The sequence below is a fragment of the Pinus tabuliformis genome, chromosome 2_2, assembly GCF_031772625.1.
Source record: "Pinus tabuliformis cultivar Carrire ecotype Pingquan chromosome 2_2, CPIR1, whole genome shotgun sequence".
Classification (NCBI taxonomy): domain Eukaryota; kingdom Viridiplantae; phylum Streptophyta; class Pinopsida; order Pinales; family Pinaceae; genus Pinus; species Pinus tabuliformis.
In genome coordinates, this window is record NC_142300.1 from 17,397,401 (window position 1) to 17,421,819 (window position 24,419).

Sequence of the window (24,419 nt, forward strand, 5' to 3'; positions counted from 1 at the left end):
TCAGGGTGGCGGTCATGAAATGGATGAAGGACAATGTATGGCAGTGGATGGGACACGGTTGACTCTTTGCAGAACAACATCTCTTGAACATATAACGACACTGATGTGATGGATCGGTAGCATTACCCCAAATGTGGATGGTGTGGCGAGGACCATGGTGATGAGACCGGTGAATGAAACAACCCAACCCGATGTGATACGGAGGACAAAGTGTCATGTTCAAGAGCGACTTGCTACCATTAAAGCTGTGAGGTTCTCCCAATTTTTCCCCAGTCATTGCTGACCAGTACCTCTTTATTTTTGTCAAGCTTGAGGAGGATAACATATGCTTGTTCTATAACCTGCCCTTCGGGCAAGCCCATCGCTATGTTTTAACGAGCCTAGCGATAGGGAAACTCGTTCTCGTCTAAAGACAAGTTTGTCGCTATTTAATGAATTTAATGAGTCTAACGACAAGGATAACTCGGTCCTTTTCATTTTTAGAGAGTCTGAAAAGGTACATAAAGTCAACTCCAGAATTCCTTTTTCGTCATCTAATCCCTTAAGTCCGAAAAAGTATAAAACAATACAGAAGGGATGATTTTTCGGTACTTTTAACGAGCCGAACAAAACAAGCGCTTGATCTTTTTGTGCAATAATCCCTCAGGTCCAAAAAGATTAAAATCTAGAGGAGGGATAGCTCTTCTGGTCGTTTAACGAGCTGGAAGACCAAAACTCGGCAAACTTTTCATATTTTACGAGTCAGGAGAAAAGAGCTCAAAGGAGACTCGTCTTTTGAGGAACGAGTGATAAACAGGGATAGCAGCAGATTCCAGGTACAGGTTGGAATTTTCCAATCACGGCAGTGTTACAAGGATGGCTAAGTGAAATCACTCTTCGCAGCTGTTCCTCAAAATGGGTAAACAAACATATGGAGATGAACGATTGGCCAAATGAACGAATGGAGGTGAGACTGCAAGAACACGACCAAGGGCTTTAATATGGCTGTCAAAGGTTACATTTACCAAGGTTATTTACCGGTTCATTTTTTCTGAGTGAGCTTGAACTCTAGGGGAAGATTGCTCACAAATTATGTTTATTTTTTAACGAGCATGAACTATGTGTTAAAACTGCTCGGATCTTGCGTTTATTTTTTAACGAGCATGAACTGTGTGCTAAAACTGCTCGATTTTGCATGCCCCCAGCATCATAATAACGCATGTCAAAGGAGGGTGCCCCCCAAGCTTCATTGCATTCAACTTGGTGGTTGGAATGAAGGTTTACCTTTGAATCTTGAAAAGGGGATTTGTTTCATTTTTTAATGAGGTTGACATAGTAAAAGAACTATCCTCATGACTCCTTGTTTCATTTTTTAACGAGGTTGACACGAGATAAGAACCGTCCTCGGAGCCCACTGTATTTACAGTATTTCCATTAGGGCAACGATCCATGCTGACAAAATATTTAGGAATCTTCTGAATCCGTTGGATATAGAAGATTTCATATTGTAGGTTTCCACTGTGGCTACTTCCGCCAGATTACTTGCCGGCGGTAGGGCAAAAGTACCCATTAAGGCAGGGTCTTTTAGGAGACCTACTCCGATATTTTGGAGTGATTGATTACTCTCATGGATCATTGTGCTGCTTCCCGTAACTTGAGAACTGTTGGGGAGAAATGTTTGTTGGTCGACGATTGTAATTTTTCCTTGAAAAGGAAATACAATTCTCCTGTAGTAGGTCGACACAACTGCAGCCATGGCATATATCCAAGGCCTTCCCAGTAGGATGTTGTAATCGAGGTTTCCGTCGATTACTTCCACATCAACTTCTACTGTTTTGCCCTCCAGTTCAACTTGCAAATTACTTAAAATCCCGTATGGAGTGTATGATCGTCCATCAAATGATTTTAACGTCATTGACGATTTCGACAAGGGCGGTGAGCCTAAATTTTTCCAGCAACTCATCGACATAAGACATGTAGATGCCCCCTCATCAATAATTGTTCGATGAACAGTTTTGTTGAGGGCTTTCACTTTAATAAGGAAAGCTTGTTGAGCTGGTAACTTAGGGTCATATCCTTTATGATCAAAGGTCACAAGATTGGAATCCATTGGGCCAATCCCACCTATAGCTGATAATAAAGCTTGCTCTTGGGAGGTGCAATTTTGTGCTACCTCAAGTGTCGACATAGCGGACGACGATTGGGTCAGGTCCTCTATTATATTATAATCCTGTGTTATTTTTTCACGAGGATTAAATGTAGACTTGTGTACTACTCCCTTTGGCGACTTTATCATTGGTTTAGAAACGATGGGGGCACAACTTTGTTCAAAGTTGTTGTCGAACTGCTAGGTTGTTTATCAGCCTTGTTATTCGACCGCTGTGGATTCTGGTAACCTTTATTCCTTGTCAAAGCATTATTCTGCTGCTTTGAGGTGGACAACATAAGCACTTGGGATCGGGAAGCATTTTGATTGGCAACCAGATTTTGGCTTGGATTAGGGAACGGATCAGTCAATACTGCTGGGGTTTTTGAACTCTTGAAGAGTTTCTTAACTTCAGGTATATGTGGACAATCTTTCGTCCAATGATCCTCATCGCATATATGACACCCTGTCGGGGGTCTCCCTTTCCTTTTCTTTATCTTCTTGCCCCCTGGTTGCTTCAGTTGTTTGCCCTTGTCGGTCGACATGGCATTTACTTCTGAGGCAAGAAGTCCCTCATTTGCATTTTGACTAGAAATTTTGCGTTTGCCAGTCACGCCATTACTGGCGTGAGAGTTAGTATTCGATTCAGGAGGGGGAGGAATTGAAAATTCAGGTCTAGGGGCGTCAGGTATTTTGTCGTAGAGCGTGCCCGACTGAGTATATACTAAGTCTAAGTATTGAGCACGAGCGATGACTTGCTCCTCTGTTACGACTCCTCCCTTGGCCACATCTTCCGTTATAGCCGGAAGTAACGACTTTATAAACCATTCAGCTAACAGCTGATCGGGAACGTAAGTTTTCACCATCCTACGACGACGTCGCCACTCATGTATATGATCAGATATGTGAGTGGTTGTTGTCTGTTTGAAGTTGGTAAGGAGTTCTGTTCCCGTTTCATACCTTATCGGTAATTGAAAATGGGTTAAGAAAGTCGTGGCTAAGGAGCTGAAATTGTCGAAAGAGGCTCTTGGCAATTCAATATACCATTTAGCCGCTGGACCTGTCAATGTCCTCTGGAAGAGGCGAAGTCTTATCGAATCATCGTTTAGAGTGTTCGATGAACACCATAGATGAAAAGTCATGACGTGATTCGAAGGGTCTTCACCTGGATTTCCATTGAATTTAGGAATGTCCGATGGAAGTTTATGCGGAATCGCTGGCCACCAAGGGGCGTAAGCAATTGGATCATTCGTCAGCCGGTTTAGATCTGGTAATTCTAGAGTTGCTACAAAAGGCAACTGATGGTTCAGATTAGGCGGAGCATATCCAGGATAAGATGGTATCGCCTGAGCAATGGGTCTTTGCAGACCAGCATGATGCTGACAACTTTGACAAGGTTGATGGGCGTAACCATTATAGCATGGTTGCCCATTACTTACAAAGATTTGTTGCTCAGGTCCTTGATATGATTGCTGGAATGGTGGTTGTTGAGATTGAACCAGCTCTGGTTGTTGGACCATTTGCTGTTGACCAATATTGGATGATTGACCAAGATGAGGAGTCACAGTACTTGTTTGAGCTTGAGTCGCTCCAGATAAGGAGGCACTACCCTGAGATTGTGATTGATGCAACGCATTCACCATAGCAGGAGTGGTGGTAATATTCGACACAGGGTGTACTGGTTGCATTGAAGATACAACTCCTGGTTGTTGAGGCAGTATTGGTACCCAACCGCTAGATGTGATTCCAGTTTGACCTGAACTTTGTTGTAAACTCCCATATGGTTGTTCTCTGGGAGGGAACAATGAAAGAGCATACTGCCCTCCACATGGTGGAAATCCAGTACTTAAAGGGAAGATTGGCCTTTGAAGACACATTGGATCAATTTGTTGAGTTTCAACATAAGAAGTACCAGATGATAATCTGGATGAAGCAATAGGAACTAACCATATTGTTGTCCCTGATGGGACTCCGGCTTGTTGTTGACAATTTGCCGGGACAGATGGTATACCAGCAAACATCATTGGAGTAGCAGCAGGAGGCTCTGCTGTTGCTGTGTCGGATGACACAGTCCTAGATATTGACGGTTGTTCAGACATTTTGAGTCTATCCAAAAGATTTTAGCGATTCGACAAGAACTTACGATGCCAAAAGACTAACTTCGAAGATCAACGCAGGAATAGGAGGTGATTATGTTCCGTTTAAAATAAATTTTATTAACGACGCTTTAGACACAACTTTGCTTTTTCATGTTTTAAGAGTCGAGAAAAAGCTAAAGATGACTCTAGTCTCCTTCGATGTTTTAACGAGCCCGAAGTGACAAATGCTCGGATGGACTTTTTCAGTTATAGAGTTTGAAAAAGGCCAAAAGAAACTTCTCTGGAGTTCTAGGCAGAGGGTGTGCCAAACTTTTCGCGAAACCACAGAATACGTTTTACGGTACGGGTGGTCGATCTTCGTGAATGCTGTGTTCACTGCGTCGCGATCAGTAGGGCGGCCGACACGGCTTCCTATGGATAAAGGCTTTGTTCCTATAGGGGTCTCCCAATATATACGCGACGGTACGTGGGAGCACAAGTCCGTATTAGTGCCACCGACTCTCAGGAGGAATCACCCACCTTCGTAGAGATTGACAGTCACTATGTTTAACGACGCCGGAACACGTCTCTACCTAGACTTCTATGTGTTTGCGTTATGTTACAAAGCGTTGTTATGTAAATTGAATTTATTTTAATGTTGATCTTGTTTAGCAGTTTGCCTTTAAGGATCACCACGAGATGTTTGATACAAATTCCTAAATGCAGTCTAAGATGAGAAGCAAGCTTTTTCAAATCTTTTTGACTGATGAAAATCTTAACTACTGAGGGAGAAGAAAGGCATATCTTTTCACACAGTTCATACAGCACAAACTAATGCACTTTCTCCTAAATCATCATTCAAACTTTTTCAAATGCAAAATGCACAATGCATGTATTTTCTTTTCCCTTTCTTAATGTTGATGTATTACAAAAAGAAAGTTGTTATATAACTTTGATTTCGATTTAAAGCGAAAACAAACAAGTTTGCCCAAAATCAAAAAACACCTTAAGATTCACTTGCTTAATCACTGGAAATACATGAAATCAAACCATACTTAACGAAAGTAAAATGACTAATCAGCTATGGACAGCAAACAAGCTAACTCTTTAGACCAGCAAAATGCCTAACACAGGTTCAGATCTAAAAGGCCAAAAGCATGACTAGTTTACTTTTCGTTATGGGAAATTGTAAATGAGTAAGAAATACAAAGAACAAGTACAATTTCGTTATATAACAGAGGCAGAATGATGGCAAGTAATATTGGTTTCAAAACAGGCACAAGACTGACACCTAGCAGCAAAACTAAGTGAAAACAGGCAAGAGAAAGGAGGAAACCCCAAATGCACTAGGCAAATTTGGGCCAACGCAGGCTCTGCACAGCCAAACTGGCTCTCAGCGCAGGTAGCCCCTTCGGGACCTGCGTTGCAAAGCAGGTAGCCTGTGTACTACCTGCTTTGGAAAACGAGAATTGCGTTTTCACAGTTTCCGGGTCATAATTTTCTCAAAAATGCACGGTTTTTGCTCAAATCAGAAGCAATCAGTCAAGCACACTCAAAGGGATGATTAGGAAGGTGCAAAGCTATCACTAAGAGCTTACAAGGATCCTTGTAGATCAGCTCTTCAAATCATGAATTTGCTCAGAAAATGAGCAAGAGTAGCTGCCCTCTACTTCGCTTTTGATATAGTCAAAAGCTTTTCGATTTGGTACTCTTTTGTTTAGGAAATGAATAGCAAAATACTACAAACACAATCAAATGGATACGTTCCCCAGTGGAGTCGCCAGTTTGTTGTAGGGAAAAGTATCCGACTCGGATGACCCTATCCCACTCTAAGGGTGACAGTTCCTTAGCAACAACTGTAAAACAAACTACTTAAGGTTTACTTCTTTATGAAAGCAAAAGAGAATGGAGAAAGCACTAACCGTTGCCTTGCGCTTAATGTCGAATCCAAACTCTTCTCTTTGGCCGCTTGCTCCTAGCTCTTTGTTCTTCTGCTCGCCCAGCTACGATGGGATCCTGCAAAATAACAAAGAAGGAAACTACAAGAGGCATGCAATCATAACTGGTTCATGGATTAGTGTAAACCAAACATGCAATCATCACAATATATAATTGAAACAAAAGCACATAGAAGAACCTCAATAGCTTTTATTAATGAAGAAATAAAGGTTCTGAGAGTATTACAACCATTGAAGGCTCCAACCCAGCAACACCTCCCAGCAGAAAGAATTGCTCTTCTTCACCTCTCTCAAACAATCACCCAATAACTCAATAGTGAAACCAACAGCATATCATTACTTTGCACAAAATTCCAGCCTCCTGAGCTCATAGGAGAGAGCTCAATATATAGATGAATTGAGAAAGGATGAGTCAGCTTGCAACTGATGTGTAGCTGCCTTGTGTCCTCTCTCTCCTCAGTTAATCTCTAGTTGATCTTCAGTTCTTGAGTCCACTTGGTGAACCTTGCTTCCACTTGGAGAAACAAAGCCTCTGACTCATCACAAGGCGAAATACCTGATCCAAGTGTCATTTTTGGAAGATTCCAAAGCAATGACTCACTGTGCCACATGTCCAAACTCGCCCAACGCAGGTGGGCTTTGTTCTACCTGCTTTGCAACGCAGGTACACCATGGAGCAGTTGTGTTTCAGCGCAGAAGCCTAGTGGAGCACCTGCTTTGATTTCAGGATTGCTTGTTTTTGAGTGTTTTCAGGTGGAGAACTGATCTGAGAGCTGTTGGTTTGCTGACCTTGTTCCTCTAGGGGTAGGAACATCATGTTTAGGGAACTTTGGATCCCTTGGATTATCGACAATTCATGCTTATTGCTGTAAGGCACAAAATTGTCTATAACATTCATCATCGCATATAACAAGAGAATGATCATCATTAGAATTTTTGTTTCCCAAGACTTCAGATTGATTAGGAGAATTGTTATTTACGATCGAGATTACTAGATTCATTATCATCCAAGAGTGAGGAAACACCATCTTTGCACGGAGGACTCTGAAAAAGAGAAGAAATATCAAAAGAATCCTCACCTTCCTGCTCCTTTATCTTCGAAAGTTGACTACCTTGCACCTGTTCAATACTTGGATTTGGAAGAGATTGATTAAGCAGATTGAGGGACAAGGGGTCATGAGAAAGAGATGGTAGAGGATGACAGGTATCCAAATCAGATTCAAGACTAGAGTTATGAGTGTTAATACCATCTTGATTAGTGGAGAAATTAGTCTTCACCATAGGCGTCATGAACCATTCTGGTATTTCCTTCGTGGGATCTGAGTCATGAAAAGAGGAAGGAGGATGAGAAGACATATTAGGAATTTGATATGCATATTTACCAACTTTATTATCATCACGAGGAGGCACCCAAATCGATACTAGAAAAGGAGGAGGATAAGGAATAAGATGATTAGTAGGTGCCTCCTATGAAATTAGAGGTGTCTCATGATTTACAAGAGTTGGGAGAGTAGAAACATCAAGATGTTCAGATTCACCATGCAAAGAGATATGAACCAAACACTTAAACTTTTGTTTAAAGAAATCCTAATCCGTGTCTTCTCCAGGAAATTCATACAAATGTGAAGGAATCGATCAGAGAAATCCTCAATTGATTCATTAGGCTTCACTCTTAGTTGATTAATTATTTTAAGAACATCTTGGTAATCATACCTATAAAATTATTTATGGAGCTCCTTCACAAGTTGCTCGAATGAATGGATAGAAGGAATAGGTAATGTATGACACCATCCCTTAACATGACCTTCAAATGTGAGGGTGAGCAATATAGCCAAGACATCCTTGCAATGTATTCCATTAGTAAGGGAAAAACGAACAACTTGAAATAGATGTTCACGAAGAGTTATTTCACCCTCACCATCAAAATTAAAGTGGGATAGGTTATGAATAACTTCCACGGGGACGGTAAAATCAAACCCTTTAGAAAAACATCCTGAGATTATTATTTTGGAAAGAGCCATTTTGGATAAGAGATTCAAAGTAGACTCAACGAGCACAACCTGTCATTTGTCCCTCCTTCTAGTGCCATTTTTTTGACGATGTTGGAAATCCGTCAACTAAGGGGATCTCCCTGATATGAGGTCCCAATTAGACCTCACACTGTTTGGTGTAGGAGTCCCATCCAGATTATCAGCTCAACTGCCATGTATCCTTGTAGATTTTCCTTGGCTATAAGGTTTAGCAAAAGAGAGTAATACACAAGTATTTTTGGATCAACAAGTGAATATGCCTTGTGAAATGTTCAGTTGCGGAAAGTATCAAGGTCCTTCTATTGAAAGCGGAGAGAAAGGCCCTTTAAATACAAGTAATAATACTAATCTAGAAAAGACATACAAGCATATACATATGAATGAATTGTTGATCAACCAACAAAATAGTTCACAAGGAAGAAATGATTGTTAAAACAAATACAACACACCTTCAACAAGATAAGTACCAAAGCCATCAAAATAGTTCAATTTCCTTAGTACAGATGAAAAAAACATACATCACAAACATTCAAAGAATAGTCTTACAATATTCACGACATATGCATGAAAGCGTGCTGGCTCAATGAGCTTCTAAATTAAGTAAAAGTTCCAAGATACATCAAGACAGTGAACACCACTAGCCCCAATAGTGGAGCATTAGAGCAGTCACTTTCTCCTCCAAAACAAATATCTTCCTCTCCAATGCTTGGTAGGATGATCTAAGGTGAAAAGTCCTTTTCATGTGCTATGAGGGTGTATATATAAAAAATGGGGTGATCATTCACCTCCCTTGTGACTCTTGGACTACCCTCATGATTGTTTGACTTCTCTATGACCTTTCAACTTCCTACATGACTTTTCACATTACATGGATGACTCTTGGACTTCCACTTTACATTACATTCCTCCAATATTGGATTTACATGATCCACAAAATGATGTGGCACATGATGACTCATGACATGACATGACACTGGTGACATGGGATTCATGATGACATGGAAATGTCAAGCCCCTCTTTGCTGCTACTTTCTTTTTGTCTTCTTGAGAGATGGAACATGTTCTTCCTCTTCCTCCTCCTCATGGCTTGAAGATAAGGAGTCTTCAATGTGATCTTGATCTTCGGTCTTCTGTTGTACTCTGGTGTTCCTTCGTCTTCTTGCCTGATGATCATATTATCTCTTCAACTCCATAGGTGTCTTATAGCATGGTCTCCTTCTCCTTTTCCTCCATCATCATCCTGTCATGACCATATATAATACCTGCAACTAAAAGCCACTCATGACAAGATGACATCAGTCTGAAAACTCTTAATCTAACATGTTTCATGAAATCACTTGTTAGGGCTAGAATCATCTTGATGATTAGGTGATTGACTCAAGGATTGAGTAGTTCCATAGACCAAGTTTTGGGACTGAGGCGTGAGACTGCGTAATGCACAATTTAGGATGGCCAAGGATAAAACATTGCACAATTGAGGGTCTCAAGAGCTCAAGGCTGGGGCTTGAGGCTTGAGGTCGCCAATGCATAGTTATGGAAGGACAGACTTAAGGAACTACGAAATTGAGGGACTCAGGTAGTCAAGGTCTTGGACTGAGCCTAATGCGTAGTTTGAGCTGGGCTAGGCTCATCAATTGCACAGTTGGGGAAGTTAAGGAGGCAGTATGCGGACTTAGTTTGTCCAATGCACAGTTCTGGAAGGAGAGGAAGCCAAGTGACTACGTAGTTGTGCAGTTCAAGAGTTCAAGGCTGAGGCTTGAGGACTGAGGTTGCACAATGCATAATGAAGGACTGGATGAAGAAGAAAATTGCACAGTTTTAGAGCTCAGGGGGTGGGCTTGAGCACTGTGATTGCACAGTGCGCGATTCTGGGAGGAAGAGACTACGCATTGCATAATTCCAAGAGGCAAGGCTACTGCTTGAGGATTGAGATTGCTTAGTGTGTAGTTTAAGAGGGCTGGATGAGGTTGAGAGGCCAGATCAGGGAGTTTTCTGTGTTTTGACTAAGCGTTGGATCAATGAGAGGAAGTTGAACAAAAACAAGACTTGAACATGACCACACACTTATTTCACTTGACGAAAAAACATGGAACACTCAAAACACATGAACAACATGCTTTCCTTAATGCTGCAACATTGTGATAACTCACTCCAAGTGTGACACTAAAGGAACACTTTGTGATGACAATGACGACACTTGTGCGATAGTTATCAAGACTTTGGAAATGAGTGTGATACATGTTTACATGATAAGGACAAATCATTAATAAAAATATTACCCTTTGAAAAAACTAGTACTATATTTTGTACAATATGCGACACTTGACATGCTAAAAGACGACACTTGTGATATGAAAAGAAAAGTGCGAACGACACTTGCGTTATGTGAACGACAGTGAAAGAAACACATGCCATAGTGAAGATAACATGAAAACGACACTAACTAAAGTGAAAGCAAGCAAAAGTGACCGCTGAAAACATGAAAATAAAAGTCGCAAAAGAAAATGTGCGCAAAAGAGACAGTTTGAAAAACTCACCGAAATAGAAGTACACACACATCCAAAAGTGAGAAAATGTCTTGATGGACTGTGTTTGGTCTGTTCAATATTGCATAAAATAATGTGCTCACGAACTTTTTATAGACTGAGAATGTGTGGGCATGTGACTTTAACACTCACAATCCAAGAAAGGAGCTCAAAGAATTATTAAAGCATCAACCAACGAAGAAGTGGCTATAGAACGACCGATCGTAAGATCCACAATAGGCTAAAAAATTCAAGTGTAGGAAAAAATTTGGAGGGTGTTTGTCGCAATGAAAACATGTAGGTAGTTGGGGTTCATCTCTATAAATGAATTTCTAAGAGTCTAAAAATCTACAAGTGAAGGCTCTACTCCCAAACCATCATGTGTCGTTGCACCTCTCCAACAATAATCCACCACCAATGCCTATGTGTCATCATAATGCCTCATGCCTACCCTAATATTGTCTTCTTTCACCTTCAATTGGTTTTCCAAGTTATAGGCATAAGTAGGCTTGTGAGAAACATATACCTCATCAAGTGATGGGTCTGGGTTTGCACTGTCAACTACCTGTGTGTTATCATATTTGAACACCTCTTGGGAATTATCATCAACTGTCACATCCTCATGATTTTCTTCATACTCATCATCTAACTCAACAATGTCACTAAGTGATGATAATAATTCTGTAGCAATTTATGGTTCTCCATCATCCTAAACCCTTGTAGCAACTTGTTGGGGTTGACCCATGCTAGCTTCATCTTCAACGTGTGCTAGCTTCATCTTCAACGGGTATGGATTTTCCCAATTCATCCTGGGAGGTCTGGTCATGGTCTTCACCTTCAACTATAGGAGCTGTCTCTTATGTATGAGTTAATGCATTTACCCTAACTTCATTTAAAATATTATTATCCTTCAGGCTCCCTTCAATCCTTACTTCTTGGTCCTTAGCTACCTTTTCATCTTTGGATTTGCTATTCCTTTTTTTATTTTTTACCTTTGATGACACCCATGCTTCCATGTTCTCTATCACATTTGCAAAGGTTTTGTCATAACCTTCAATTTTTTTGGAAAACAATTCTTCTTGACTTGGAAACATTTTTCCCCTTGTTATAATATACCCTTTAAACCCAACAATTGTCCAAGAACATTCTCTAATACCATTGTAAGCTACCCTCTTGAGATATCTCAAATTTGTCCCTTAAATTTTTTGATTTTTTTAAACAATTTAATGACACATGGTTGTAGGTGCATACTTCTTACATTTAATTAAAAATAACACATTAAGTACCAAAAATTCTTCATTAAAGACTTCAAACCCACTGATTGTAATTTATATTGAATTCATGAGAGTACATACCACTGAAAAGTAAGTTACAACAACCTTGAAGGGATAACAATAATATAAATATATTTATCAACAATGAAATTCAGGGGTTCTAGTTCTAGAATGGCACCAAAATAGTAGTCTGAAACTCAATCTGATGTAACAAAATAATACACCACTCAACCTTTAATAACTCGACCTCATTATAGCCTCTTGGAAGCCCACAAAAAAGAAAAGTTCAACACCCAAACTTAATCATCATGTACATAAATGATATGGTTGCTAACTTTTCATTTCCAGGAGTTTTTGGCCCACAAAATACTCAACAGAAGACCCGAAAGATAAATTCCTTTACAATGCCTTGGTTGTAGGATTAAAACACATTGTACCAAGATGAATGTTCAACCTTTAAGAGACCAAATATCTTCTTAATGTAAACCCTCGATATGGCTGAATAGATATCAATCCACATAGTCAGATTAATGAGGAAACTCATATCACTTCAGATAATGAAAACTCGTCCTTTTGAGATGCTTAATCTCTGTCCACAACTGTGGAAAATTCAACCTCCCTATAGTGGGTAAGCTCAACCTTTAACAAACAGACATGACCAACCTTAATAGAAGAGAACTTGACCCTCATACATTAGTGAAAAACTCGTCCCATTCCCACAATTTTTTGACTAACAAAACTAGGGATGGCTTAGTCTCTATGGCAGTAAAATCTACCGTTTTAAAGTTTAGAATCTCGTCCTTTCTAATGGTTGTTGACATCCTTTTCAAGAGATGAAGAAAACCCATATTAGAAGATAAAATTAATGGATAGCACCATTACCTCCTTATCTTTTTCAAATATCATTCTTCATTGAAACACAATGGCGAAATATGAGTGATCTCACTCCTAAAACTCTCTAGGGTGTATGGTTTCAACACCAAAACTAGCAACTAGACTTAGGGTTTCCAAAATCTTAGACTCTTCTGCAAGAGCTCTCCAAAAATTATTTTTCTCAAATGGTAAAAGACTAGAATGAGGAGAGACCCACCTCATTTCCATTTTTATAATTCATTTGCCACAATTTTACCTTTTCCCCTCCCTTTAAATATTAAAAGTACTTTTCCTTTCTTTGTTTAATAAAGTGACTTTTATTAACTAATTAAAGCCACTTTTAACCCTGAAAAAATGCTTAACTTGCCTCCATGGTCACTTAGGCCACCCAAAGCCCCTTTTTATCATTCTTCCTTGTAGACCTTTTCACCCCAATTCCAATGAGCTATTACACTAAGGTGTTTCTCCAAGAAATCAAATTGAAACAAAAACTTAAGCATAATTAATTAAAATATGTCTGTTAATAACCCCATTTTACAGAAATCGTCAGAATGCAATGGAACCAAGAATGAATTATGCAGAATTGATCCTAATGATGAAATATGGAAAGCGAACCTAGTAGGCCCCCATAAATGTCCTCAAAACCCTTTGGACCCACCAATAATATAGTCCTTATACTCCTCTGATCTAGCTGACATAGGCTCTGGAAATCTCTCCTAATCTCACCACAAGGCAATCAAAAAGTTGGGGACATTACAAAAAGGGAGCAAGAAGAAGGAAGAATGTGGACTTGCATTGTATTCTCAAAACAAAGGAAGCCAATTACTAGAAAATTATATATTACAGAGCAATGGAACGCATAAAATATATTGCAGAAATATAAACATAGAAAACACATAAAACAAGAGAGACACAGATATACGTGGTTCACCCAATTTGGGCTACGTCCACAAAGAAACAACCAGTCCTTCCTTTTATATTATCCAGCAAACTGAAGAGATACAACCTACAACAGATCTGTTGTAATTCCCTCTTTGCTCTCACACAATCTCCTTTCTCTTTCTCACTCAGAATACAGATCTACATAGACGTAATACAATTCCCTCATATATAGCGAGGGGTTGCCCTCTAGGGCAAAAAACACTAAATTAAACATAACTTCTACCGTCAGATCTCTGCTTAATGAACAACCCAGATTGACTACGAAATTACAACATTTTACAAGGCATTGTTACATCTATTTTAGCTTCGAGGGCGCTGCTCCCGATCCCCCACCAAGGGGGGGCTCCCAAAGATCGCAACCCCTCCCCCGTGGACCCCCCTTGCAGCGCAGATATTACGGGCGACATTGTCACCATATTACAAACTGGGGTCCAATGTGGTGATACCTCTGAATAAAGGAGATAATCAAGCTCCACACCCAACACCAATGGTAAATTGACATTGGATGTTCAAAACATATGACAAGGGATCATAACAAAATTTCTCATCCTAAAGGAAGAAAACGATGAAAGTGATTCCTTTGGGGCTAATGATTTTGAAGAAATAGTTGGAAAGTGTATGATTAGTCTTGATGATGGAAAGACTAAAATATAGAATGTCTTGTATGTTGAATAGTTAAAACAAAATTATAAGTGTTAGCCAAATGTGTGATCAATGTTATAACCTCATATATCATTCTAAACAATGTGAGATAAAGAAAGTAGGTCCAAGAAGATTAGTGGAACATGAAAATAGAACACTAAACAATTTATACACCCTTGATGAAGTCATAGGAGAAAAAGGTTGTATGGGACAAGTAGAAGCAATATGGTGGCATAGACGGATAGGTAATATAAAATTTGATAATCAAGTAAAACTCAACAAGGCACAAGCAATAAAAGATATACCAAAGATCTCAAAACCTACAGACACTACTTGCAAGCCATGTTAGAACAAGAAGTAGACGAGAGTTGGTTTCAAAACAAAGGAGTACTCAACATCAATGCCTTTGGAATTGTACACATAGAGCTCTGTGGGCCAACAAGAACACAAATTTTAAAAGGTGAAAGTTATTTTATGCTACTTATTGATGATTACATAAGAATGAAATGGGTTACATTCCTTAAAGAAAAATGATTCATTTGAGAAATTTAAAGCTTTCAAAACCCTAGTTGAAAAGGAAATTGATTTAAAAATCAAGTGCTTAAGATCATATAGGGGAGGTGAGTTTACCTCTAATGAATTTGTTTAAGTTCGTGAGAATCATGGAATTAAGAAACATTTTTCGGTAGCAAGGAATCGACAACAATATGGAGTTGTAGAAAGAAAGAACATGACTATACACAAAATGGTTAGAACAATGTTGAATCAAGCCAAATTACTAGATGCCTTTTGGAGAGAAGTAATCAACACAATAGTCTCCATTTTGAATATAGTACAAATTAGAGTGATCAACAACAAGTCACCTTATTAATTATGAAAAGGTAGACAAATAAAATCAAATACTTAAAATTATTGGGAGAAAGTGCTATATAAAGATAAATGAAGATAATCTAGGCAAGTTTGATTCTAGAACATATGAAGGTATCTTTCTTCACTATGCATCCAGAAGTAAGTCCTAAAAATGCTACAACAAAATACTTCCAAAGTTTGTAGAAAGAATTGATGTAACAATGGATGAAGCAATGCCTCAAAAAGAAAAGTCACAAAGAAATGAAGAACTATAGGAGATAATATATATAGAATGAGAAAAGAGAGAAGAAGAGGAAGAAGAAAAGAAAGAACAAGAAGAAATAGAACTTCAATATCCAAGGACACCATCCAAATTTTTCCAAAAATATCATCCATAAAATAATATTATAAGTGATATAGATATAGTAGTATAGACTAGAAGAGGATTGGTAAGTACACCAAAACAAGCAAAATTTTATTTGCTATCGAAAATAAATCCAAAGAACATTACACAAGCTAGTGAAGATAAGCATTTGGTTAATTATATGCAAGAAGAATTGAATCATATTGAGAAGAATGAGAAATGGGAACTTGATCCTAGGCCAAAAGAAAAGAATGTGATTGGCACTAAATGGGTCTTTGGAAACAAGTGGAATGAAGATGGACAAGAAGTAAGAAATAAATCAAGATTGGTTTGTAAAGGGTATGCTCAAGTTGAGGTTATTGAATTTAAAGAAACCTTTACTCTAGTTGTAAGATTAGAAGCAATCAATTTTTTTTTTTGGCATGGCATGTTTCAAGAACTTTGAAGTCTTTCAAATGCATTCCAATCCAACCTTTCTAAATATGAATCTAGAAAAAAAATTATATATTGAACAACTAGAAGGATTTCAATTGTCAAAAAATGAAAATAATGTATGTGGACTAAAGAAAGCACTCTATGGACTAAAGAAAGCTCCCAGAGTTTGATATTCAAGACTTGAAAAATACCTACAACAATAAGGTTTCAAAATAGAAGTTGTTGACATCAATATTTACTTCAAAATAGAAAACAAAAATCTATTAATCATGAATGTTTATGTGGATGATATCAATTTTGGAAGCAATGCTAACAAAATGAGCCAAAAGTTTGTAGAAGAAAAGCAAAAAGAATTTGAGATGTCCATGTTTTATGAATTATCATTCTTTCTAGGCTTGCAAATTTCTCAATCCAACAAAGGCATATATATTTCTCAGACCATGTACATCAAGGAGATGTCGAAGAAATTCAAAATGGAAAACTGTGCACTTGTAAACACACCCATGATCACATGATGTAAGTTAAGCAGAGATGATAAATCCCCAGAGGCAAAGCAAACACTATATATGTCATTGATTCATGCTTGCAAATTTCTCAATCCAACAAAGGCATATATATTTCTCAGACCATATACATCAAGGAGATGTTGAAGAAATTCAAAATGGAAAACTGTGCACTTGTCAACACACCCATGATCACATGATGTAAGTTGAGAAAAGATGATAAATCCCCAGAGGCAAATCAAACAATATATAGGTCATTGATTGGAAATTTACTATATGTAACAAAATCAAGGCCAAACATCATGCAAGCGGTAGGATTAGTTGCAATATTTCAATCTACACCAAAGGAGACACATGAGCAACAAACAAAAAGAATATTCAAATATATGAGGGGCATATTGGACTTTGGCTTGTGGTATTCAATATGTAAGAACTTCAATCTAACAACATATATAGATGCGAATTGGACACAAAGTATTGATGACAAGAAAAGTACAAGTGGAGGAACATTCTTTCTAGGAAATTATTTAGTATCATGGTTGAGCAAGAAGAAAACTTCAATATCTCTAACCACAAAATAAGTTGAATATATTGCAATAGTAACATGTTGCACACAAGTTCTCTAGGTGAAGCAGATACTAAAGGATATCAAGATAGAATATGATCACCCAATCTCAATCATCTACGACAAAAAAAGTGCGATCGAAATTTCAAAGAATCTTGTTGTGCAATCAAAGACGAAGCATATTCTCATAAAGTACCACTTCCTAAGTGAGCAAGTAGTAAAAAAAAGTGTCAATCTAGAATGAATTACCACCAAGGGACAAGTTGTAGATATATTTACGAAACCCCTTCTCATTGAAACATTTGAACATATCAGATAAAAACCGGGAGTGACCCTCTCATCTCATAAATAAATGGAAGCACAAGTCCAGGGGGAGCATTCCTTTGCCATTGATGTCAAAGGGGAGAAGTTACACACAGAGGAAGAATTGCAAATACAAGGATAATTGCAGATAGAGGGGGTTCTACAATGTTGTTGCAAAATTGACTAAGGATTGCCATCAAAGATACAGGGAGATATTGTTTGAAATATTATTGTAATTGATGTCAAAGGCACGGGGAAACTACAAATGTCTAAGATAAATATTGCATGAGTGAGATTGTTGGAAATATTATTTTATACTTTTGATGCCGAGTTTGGATACCCTGTATTTGAAGGGATTTTTACACTAATACCTAGCACAAATGGGAGAATAGCATAAATTATCGAAAATATTATTCTGAGACCTTTCCAATGATATATGGCACTCCCTATAACTCTATAGGAATGAGGAGATATGAAAGGTTCTATCAAGTTGGCCCATCTAGAAAGTATATGTCAACTTAGTCAGTTTTACAAGTCAACCTCGTAAGTGAATGCAAAAACACTATAAATAAAGGATAAATGAGCACATTTGAAGGGCATCCAAGCAAGAAGATCAAGTACAAGTTCACCAAAGAGGTTTGAGATGTGAAAGGGGAGTATTCTTTGGGTTTAAAGGTGTACAAGAGCAGTCTAAGGAGTTTTCTTAGAGTGTTAAGGGTGTGTTATGATGGACTAAGGTCTATGATGTTGTGTAGAGAATTATTTTTGGGTTGTGATGCTATGAAGTGTGCTAGTGTGAGATAATATTATGGGGAATGATACTATGTGGCTCGCTAAGGAATGAAGGCTTAATCTAATTAGGGTTTGAAGATGTTAATGGGGTATGAATCCATGAGATGTGTTAAATCATGAAATTTAAGGGTGTGATAACTTTGTGAAATAAATGAAAGTATGAAACATGTAGGTGAAGTCAGAATTACTTTGTGTATGAAGGCCTTAGGTTTGTGCCTATACATTTATTGCTAAGTTGGTGCTTAGCCAAGGGTATTGGTTTCTCTAGTAGGTTGGTGTCTATGCAATATCTCGTTGAGTTGGTGGTTAACTAAGGATATTGGTTTCTCCATTAGGTAGGTGCCTACAAACATTTTAAATTTTATTTTATTTTATTTTATTTATTTATTTTTTTTGTGGTTTTGTCTTGCAAGGGTTTCCACGTTAAACTATTTGTTTTGTGAGTTGAGTTTACATGTATTTTATGTTTTGAAGTTAATGAATGATTGATGAATGCTCATTTAAAAAAAAAGGATCTTATACTAATTCACCCCCCTCTCAGTATAATCATGAGTCCAACAGTAGATCAAAGTATTGATCCATATGCAATATCCATGTTATAGGATCTTGAACATCAAACTTCCTCATATCAATATAAATAACACCACACTTATAAGAATGTAAAGGAACACTATTTAATGTATGTTGCAGGAAAGTAAATCACTCTTGCAGAAAAATAAATCGCGCCAACATCTAAAGGTGGCTTGCTCAAGTGTTAAAATCATCTTGGTTTTTGTAACTTAATATGCAATTGCATGTGTAATGGAACGCATTCAATCACAAACCATTAATTCACACTTGTTTGTAAAGAAAATGTAACCACAAACCAAATGCTTAATAAAATAACCAATCCAAACTATTTGGGAAAGCAAAGATGTTATGATTATGGAAATAGAGTAATTTAACACTACAATAGAGTTGTAACAACAACCTTAACTCAAGAAATGTTGTAAATCCTTCACATAATCAATTTGCAAGTAAATGAAAATAACATTAATACTTGAGTTGCAACAATAAACCTACAATTCAAAGACTCAACAATGTAGTTTATCAGAGTTGCAACAATTATTACTTTAGAGTTGCAGTAATACAAAAAATAGAGTAAATGTAGAAAAAGACAGAAACATAAATTACAACTATATCTACGTTATGGCTACAGATAATACATGACTAAGGAGGGGGGGATACCTTCTTAGATGAGGCACTGGTTAGAAAAACAATAGAATGTGAATTCTTAGCACACAATTACTTGAATTGGAGTAGAAAGGAAATTAAATTGTTGAAATATGGAAAGTACAATAAAACTCTTAGTTTTTGGTAACTAGTTCCTTATTTTATGTATTCACGCTTCTGTGATCCATAATGAATTAAGCAAAGTCTTTCGGTAGAAATCACATAAGAGAAATTTTTGGCCGATGCGTTTCGAACCAACAAGTGTGGTTCATCATCAGGACCAGATAAACCACACATGTTGGCTAAAAATGCATCGGCTAAAAAATTCTCTTATGTGATTTCTACCAAAAGACTTTGCTTAGTTCCTTATTGTTAGTTATTAGTGATTAATTACCTAGCTCAAGGAGAGTATATGGGTTTCATACAATATTTACTCTATCAAAATAAATCAAATAGGTGCATGGAAAATCATGAGTATTAGGTTGTTCATCATATTACATCGGTTTCTTCATAAAACGGTAAAAAACGAGAATCATTTGACTCAATTCTGCTATGCAATAGGTTGTGGTTGAGTCATCCTTTTTTATTATTCATCCACTTGCTCCTATTGTTTTCCTATATGAGAAACCATTTATTGATTTCTTGATTGGTCCAAAACTGACAATTGCATAGTTGATTGTCGATTTGACACAATAACCATAGAATTGTAGCACTGTCTCCAGAGTTTCAACGACAATCAAAAAAAGGAGTTCTAACAATGAAACACTAGTAGAGGAAGCATGGGTTACAACAATTATGTTAAGGGTAACATGAGTCATAGTAATAATGACAATGAACTAGAGTTGCAACTCTTTGCAATCGCATCCCAGAGTTATAGCAGTAGTGAAGAGTTGCAAAAACTATGGTTACATTTCAGAGTCGCAATAGTTGAATCTTGCTTGAGCAAGAGAGTTGCAACACTTGCAGGGATTTCTAGCCATTGTTGAGACACCTGCGTTGACTAGTACTTGTGTATTCTTGTATCTTGTATGCAAGTGTTATTATAAAAGGGAAACAATTTCTTGAAAAATGCATAAGAATAAGCATTAAAATGGCACATAGAAGGATATTCATACCTAGACCAAGAATGTATCAATATTTATGGAAAAGGTAACAAGAAAAGATAGAAAGTAAGAAAATGGTGGAAAAAAAGGTATTAGGGGTGCTAAAAGTATGAAAATTTATGCACCTATCATCTCCCTCCAGTCAAATTCGTTGCATATCCTCACTCAATAAATTTTTTTATCTAAATCTGAGATGGTAAGGGTCCCATGGAGGTTATTGAGGCTACAATTAGTATGTCTTGCCTCATGTGCATGAAAAGACCCCCCTCTTACTTGGATTTCCCTCCAACAAGAAAATTCTTCCTTTTTGGTCAACTTAAAATCCTTTCCATACTCTTTGGTTGGAAGCTAGATAATCAAATAGTGAAAGTTCAACCCAATACAATTGTTTCCATAACTCTCCATGCATTTAATGTATTTGTGCACTCTTTTAATGTTGTCTTCAGAGTGTTGGGATTGAAGGGGTCTTTTTTGGGTGTCTTCTGTAGCTTGTTTCCATCTTTCCACACATCCTTCAATGGCTAGTTTCTCCATTATATCAAACTATTCCCTACAATATGTTATGGATGAATGTGTATTCTTTATTATAAATTTTGCATGTTGGGCATAGAAAATACACTAATTATGAATGTTAAGGACCTACAAGGGAATGGGGTACTCTCCCCTAACACAAAATTTACTTGCAAAATTATGTTGTGCAATTTTATGGGTTGATGCCCAATCAAAATGGTTATTGAGGTAGGACGCAAATGCTCTCAATTTTACATCCCCCAAAAAAATGATTAGGGTTCCAAATGGGATCATGAAATAACATAACATTACGTTGATAACAATTGTAGAGGAGGTTCTTCTCCTTAGTCGTACATGCGTAGTACGCTTGTGATTTAAAATGGCTTACTATTCATTATGGTGTTTCTCTGGAAAATTATGAATGTTTCTTGCAAAAACATGTTGTAATGTGGAGAAGGGGATTCACAACTAAGATCTAATTCTACTAACAAGCCAAGTTGCATTTTCTCTAATTCCAACCTATTGACTTGCCTATCTAGCTAAAAGAAATTATTCTTTCCTTATTTTTCTTCCTCCCATGTACTCATGTGGGTCTCAAAGAATTCAACCCACCTTTCTCTCATTCCTTTGAAAATTTGGTGATTCTCCTTAATGGGCATCACTCCCTCCTCATATGAAGCCAACAATTGGTTCCATCTATCTTCTTTTTCCTTTACCCACTCATCTGGGGTATCCACTTGTATAACCTTATCCTCAAATATTTTCTACTTAGTCAATCAAGGCAACTATCAGGTATATTGTTTGGACAACTACCTCTTATATTTCCTTTTTGTGGGTCTGAGGACCTCATTTCCTTAGGATCATCCTTTAATGTTTTAATAGTAACAAGAATCATCCTATTTTCCATTTCTAATATCTTATTCCTTCTTAAAAGAGATGAATATAATGGAAAATAAAAAAGGTACTTATTTTCTTAGGCTTCTCGAGGTTGGGTGTTGTAGCAATGATTTCTTCAGGAATAGTATCTTATTTATCTTCTTCTTCCCCTGAGTGAACTTCAAGGTTAGCAACAAGGCCTTCCCCCCAAATCTTCTCCTATAGGTTTTGGTGATGTAGAAGGATTTTCAATTCTAAGCTCATCCTTAGCTGTAGGGTCAACAACAATTAGGTCACCCCCAATCTCACTTGCTAGTTCTTGTGTGTCGTAGGGTATTTTTCCTTAGACATCTCAGCTAGTTATTTTGGAGTAGTATAGGTCTCTCCTTGTGCTACAACTCCTTGATCTTCCACCCTTACTAGTTCCTGTGTTGCAATAAGGTTTCTTATTGAACTTGATAAGTTTCAGCCACAGGGGTGTACCTAGTTCTCTTTTTCTTGGGGTTGGCACATAGGTTGGCATGTTCGTTATTATCCTTAATGACTTCGTAAGGGGTTTACTGCATATGATCTCCACATTAATTTCCTTGTCCTTCTGTGGAGTCGTAGTGTTGCTTTTTGGGGTTCCTTCTTCGATATACATAAGGTGTATTTAATGGCCAATGGAATTGCAATAACGTACGCCCCAATTATAGCTCCAGGACAGGCAATAGTTGAACTTATAGAGGTTCAACAATTTGATCATGCAATGGAGTTGCAACCTCTGTTTCTCCTGCTAGTAGAGTTGAAACTTCTATGATTTTAGTGGGGGATATGATAATCTCTTCCCATGTTATGCCTTCTTAGTTCAGGGTTTGTTCCTCTAGTAATTTTATAAGGCTATGGTTGGAAATAACATCCCTGGGTCATCTTGATTTTTGTATTATCGATTTTATGGCTAGTAAGTATTAAGGAGAAAGTATGACATGTTGATAAATCCTCCATTCCTCAGTGGTCCATTAATAAAAGATGTTGTAGGTACACAAATCCATATAGTTCCTCACAGGTAATATACCTTTATACAAACAAGGATTCATCCTCTATGTGTGTGGTAGTGATCTCCTATAAAAACCATGTCCATTTTTGATGAGGGCTTCCTTAGGATAAATAAATTGTGCCATGATTTCTAGTTTTGATATTCTCTTGGAGTGCCACCTTTCTCATATCTATGGCAGCGCTTTTACCTCAACAAAAATTTCTTCTATAACCTCCCCAATCATGTTTTCTACCACTGACCTATCTTCCAAGAAATTTAGATCAAATTACAGGGCCACTTCATAATTTTACCCATTTAACCTATGGACATATATAATCCAACCACCATGTTGAAATGTTGCCCACATGTGATCATAAACCTACAATAAAAGGGGTTTTATAGGTTTTCTATAAATGAAGGAGCCTCCCATGGTTTCATTTATTCTTAGGATTAAAACTAGTATTACTGCAAACAAAATGAATGGTTCATTAATGGGGATTTTTAATTATGGAAGGAGGGATGTCATGATTAAGGATTATGTCATTGGTGGTGGAAACAATAATTATGTGAGCGATTTAAATCAAGTGGTCAAGTCAAATTATGCCAATAAATATTATACATTATGTAAATTATTGGGGAAATGTACCTGTTTTGACTTACCATCAATGGCTCTACATTATACCTTAGCTGCATTGGTGTCTTGGCCCCACAAACATGTTGGACTCACTTTTTTGTTGAAGTTGTAGCATGAACACAAAGTTTCATTAGTATGCCAGAGTTGTAGCATGAGAAAAGAAGTTGCAACAACATGCTGGAGTTGTAATAACGACATTGGGAAGAATCACAACAATATTGTTCAACCAAAATTGTAGCAACGACATTGATCAACCATGGTGTCATGATAGGAAGTGTTGTTACCTATTCTAACCATTGGAATTAGAGAGATGGAGTTGCGGTTTTGGAGTTGCAAAAACGAAGTTTCAGAGTTACAACAACTGTGTCCTATTATTGACTTGCAACAATGGTGGTGAGAAAAGTTATAACAATGGGATTATGAAAAATAAATTACAGCAATAAGGGTTTAGTGATGGATTAGCAGTAAAAAAGTTCAGAGTTGTAGCAATTAGAATATGTAATAGAGTTGCAACAACAAAATTGCAGCAACAATAACGTCCTATCCTGCATATTCTGGAAGGCACTTTATGAGTAGAAAAATAGAAAATCATAGGTATATAAGTAGAAGGAATTTGAAACTGTGAAGTGCTTTCTAATTAATTTATTAGTTTATTTTTACCTTTATATTATTTTAACATGTCATATGCCAGGTTTGACTAGTTTTCACATGACAAGCACTCAGGTATGCCCCTAAGGGTTTTCATACATGACTTTTTTTTTTATGTGTTTTAAAGTGGAATAATAAGTCATCGTGTAGGGATTTCTCCTTT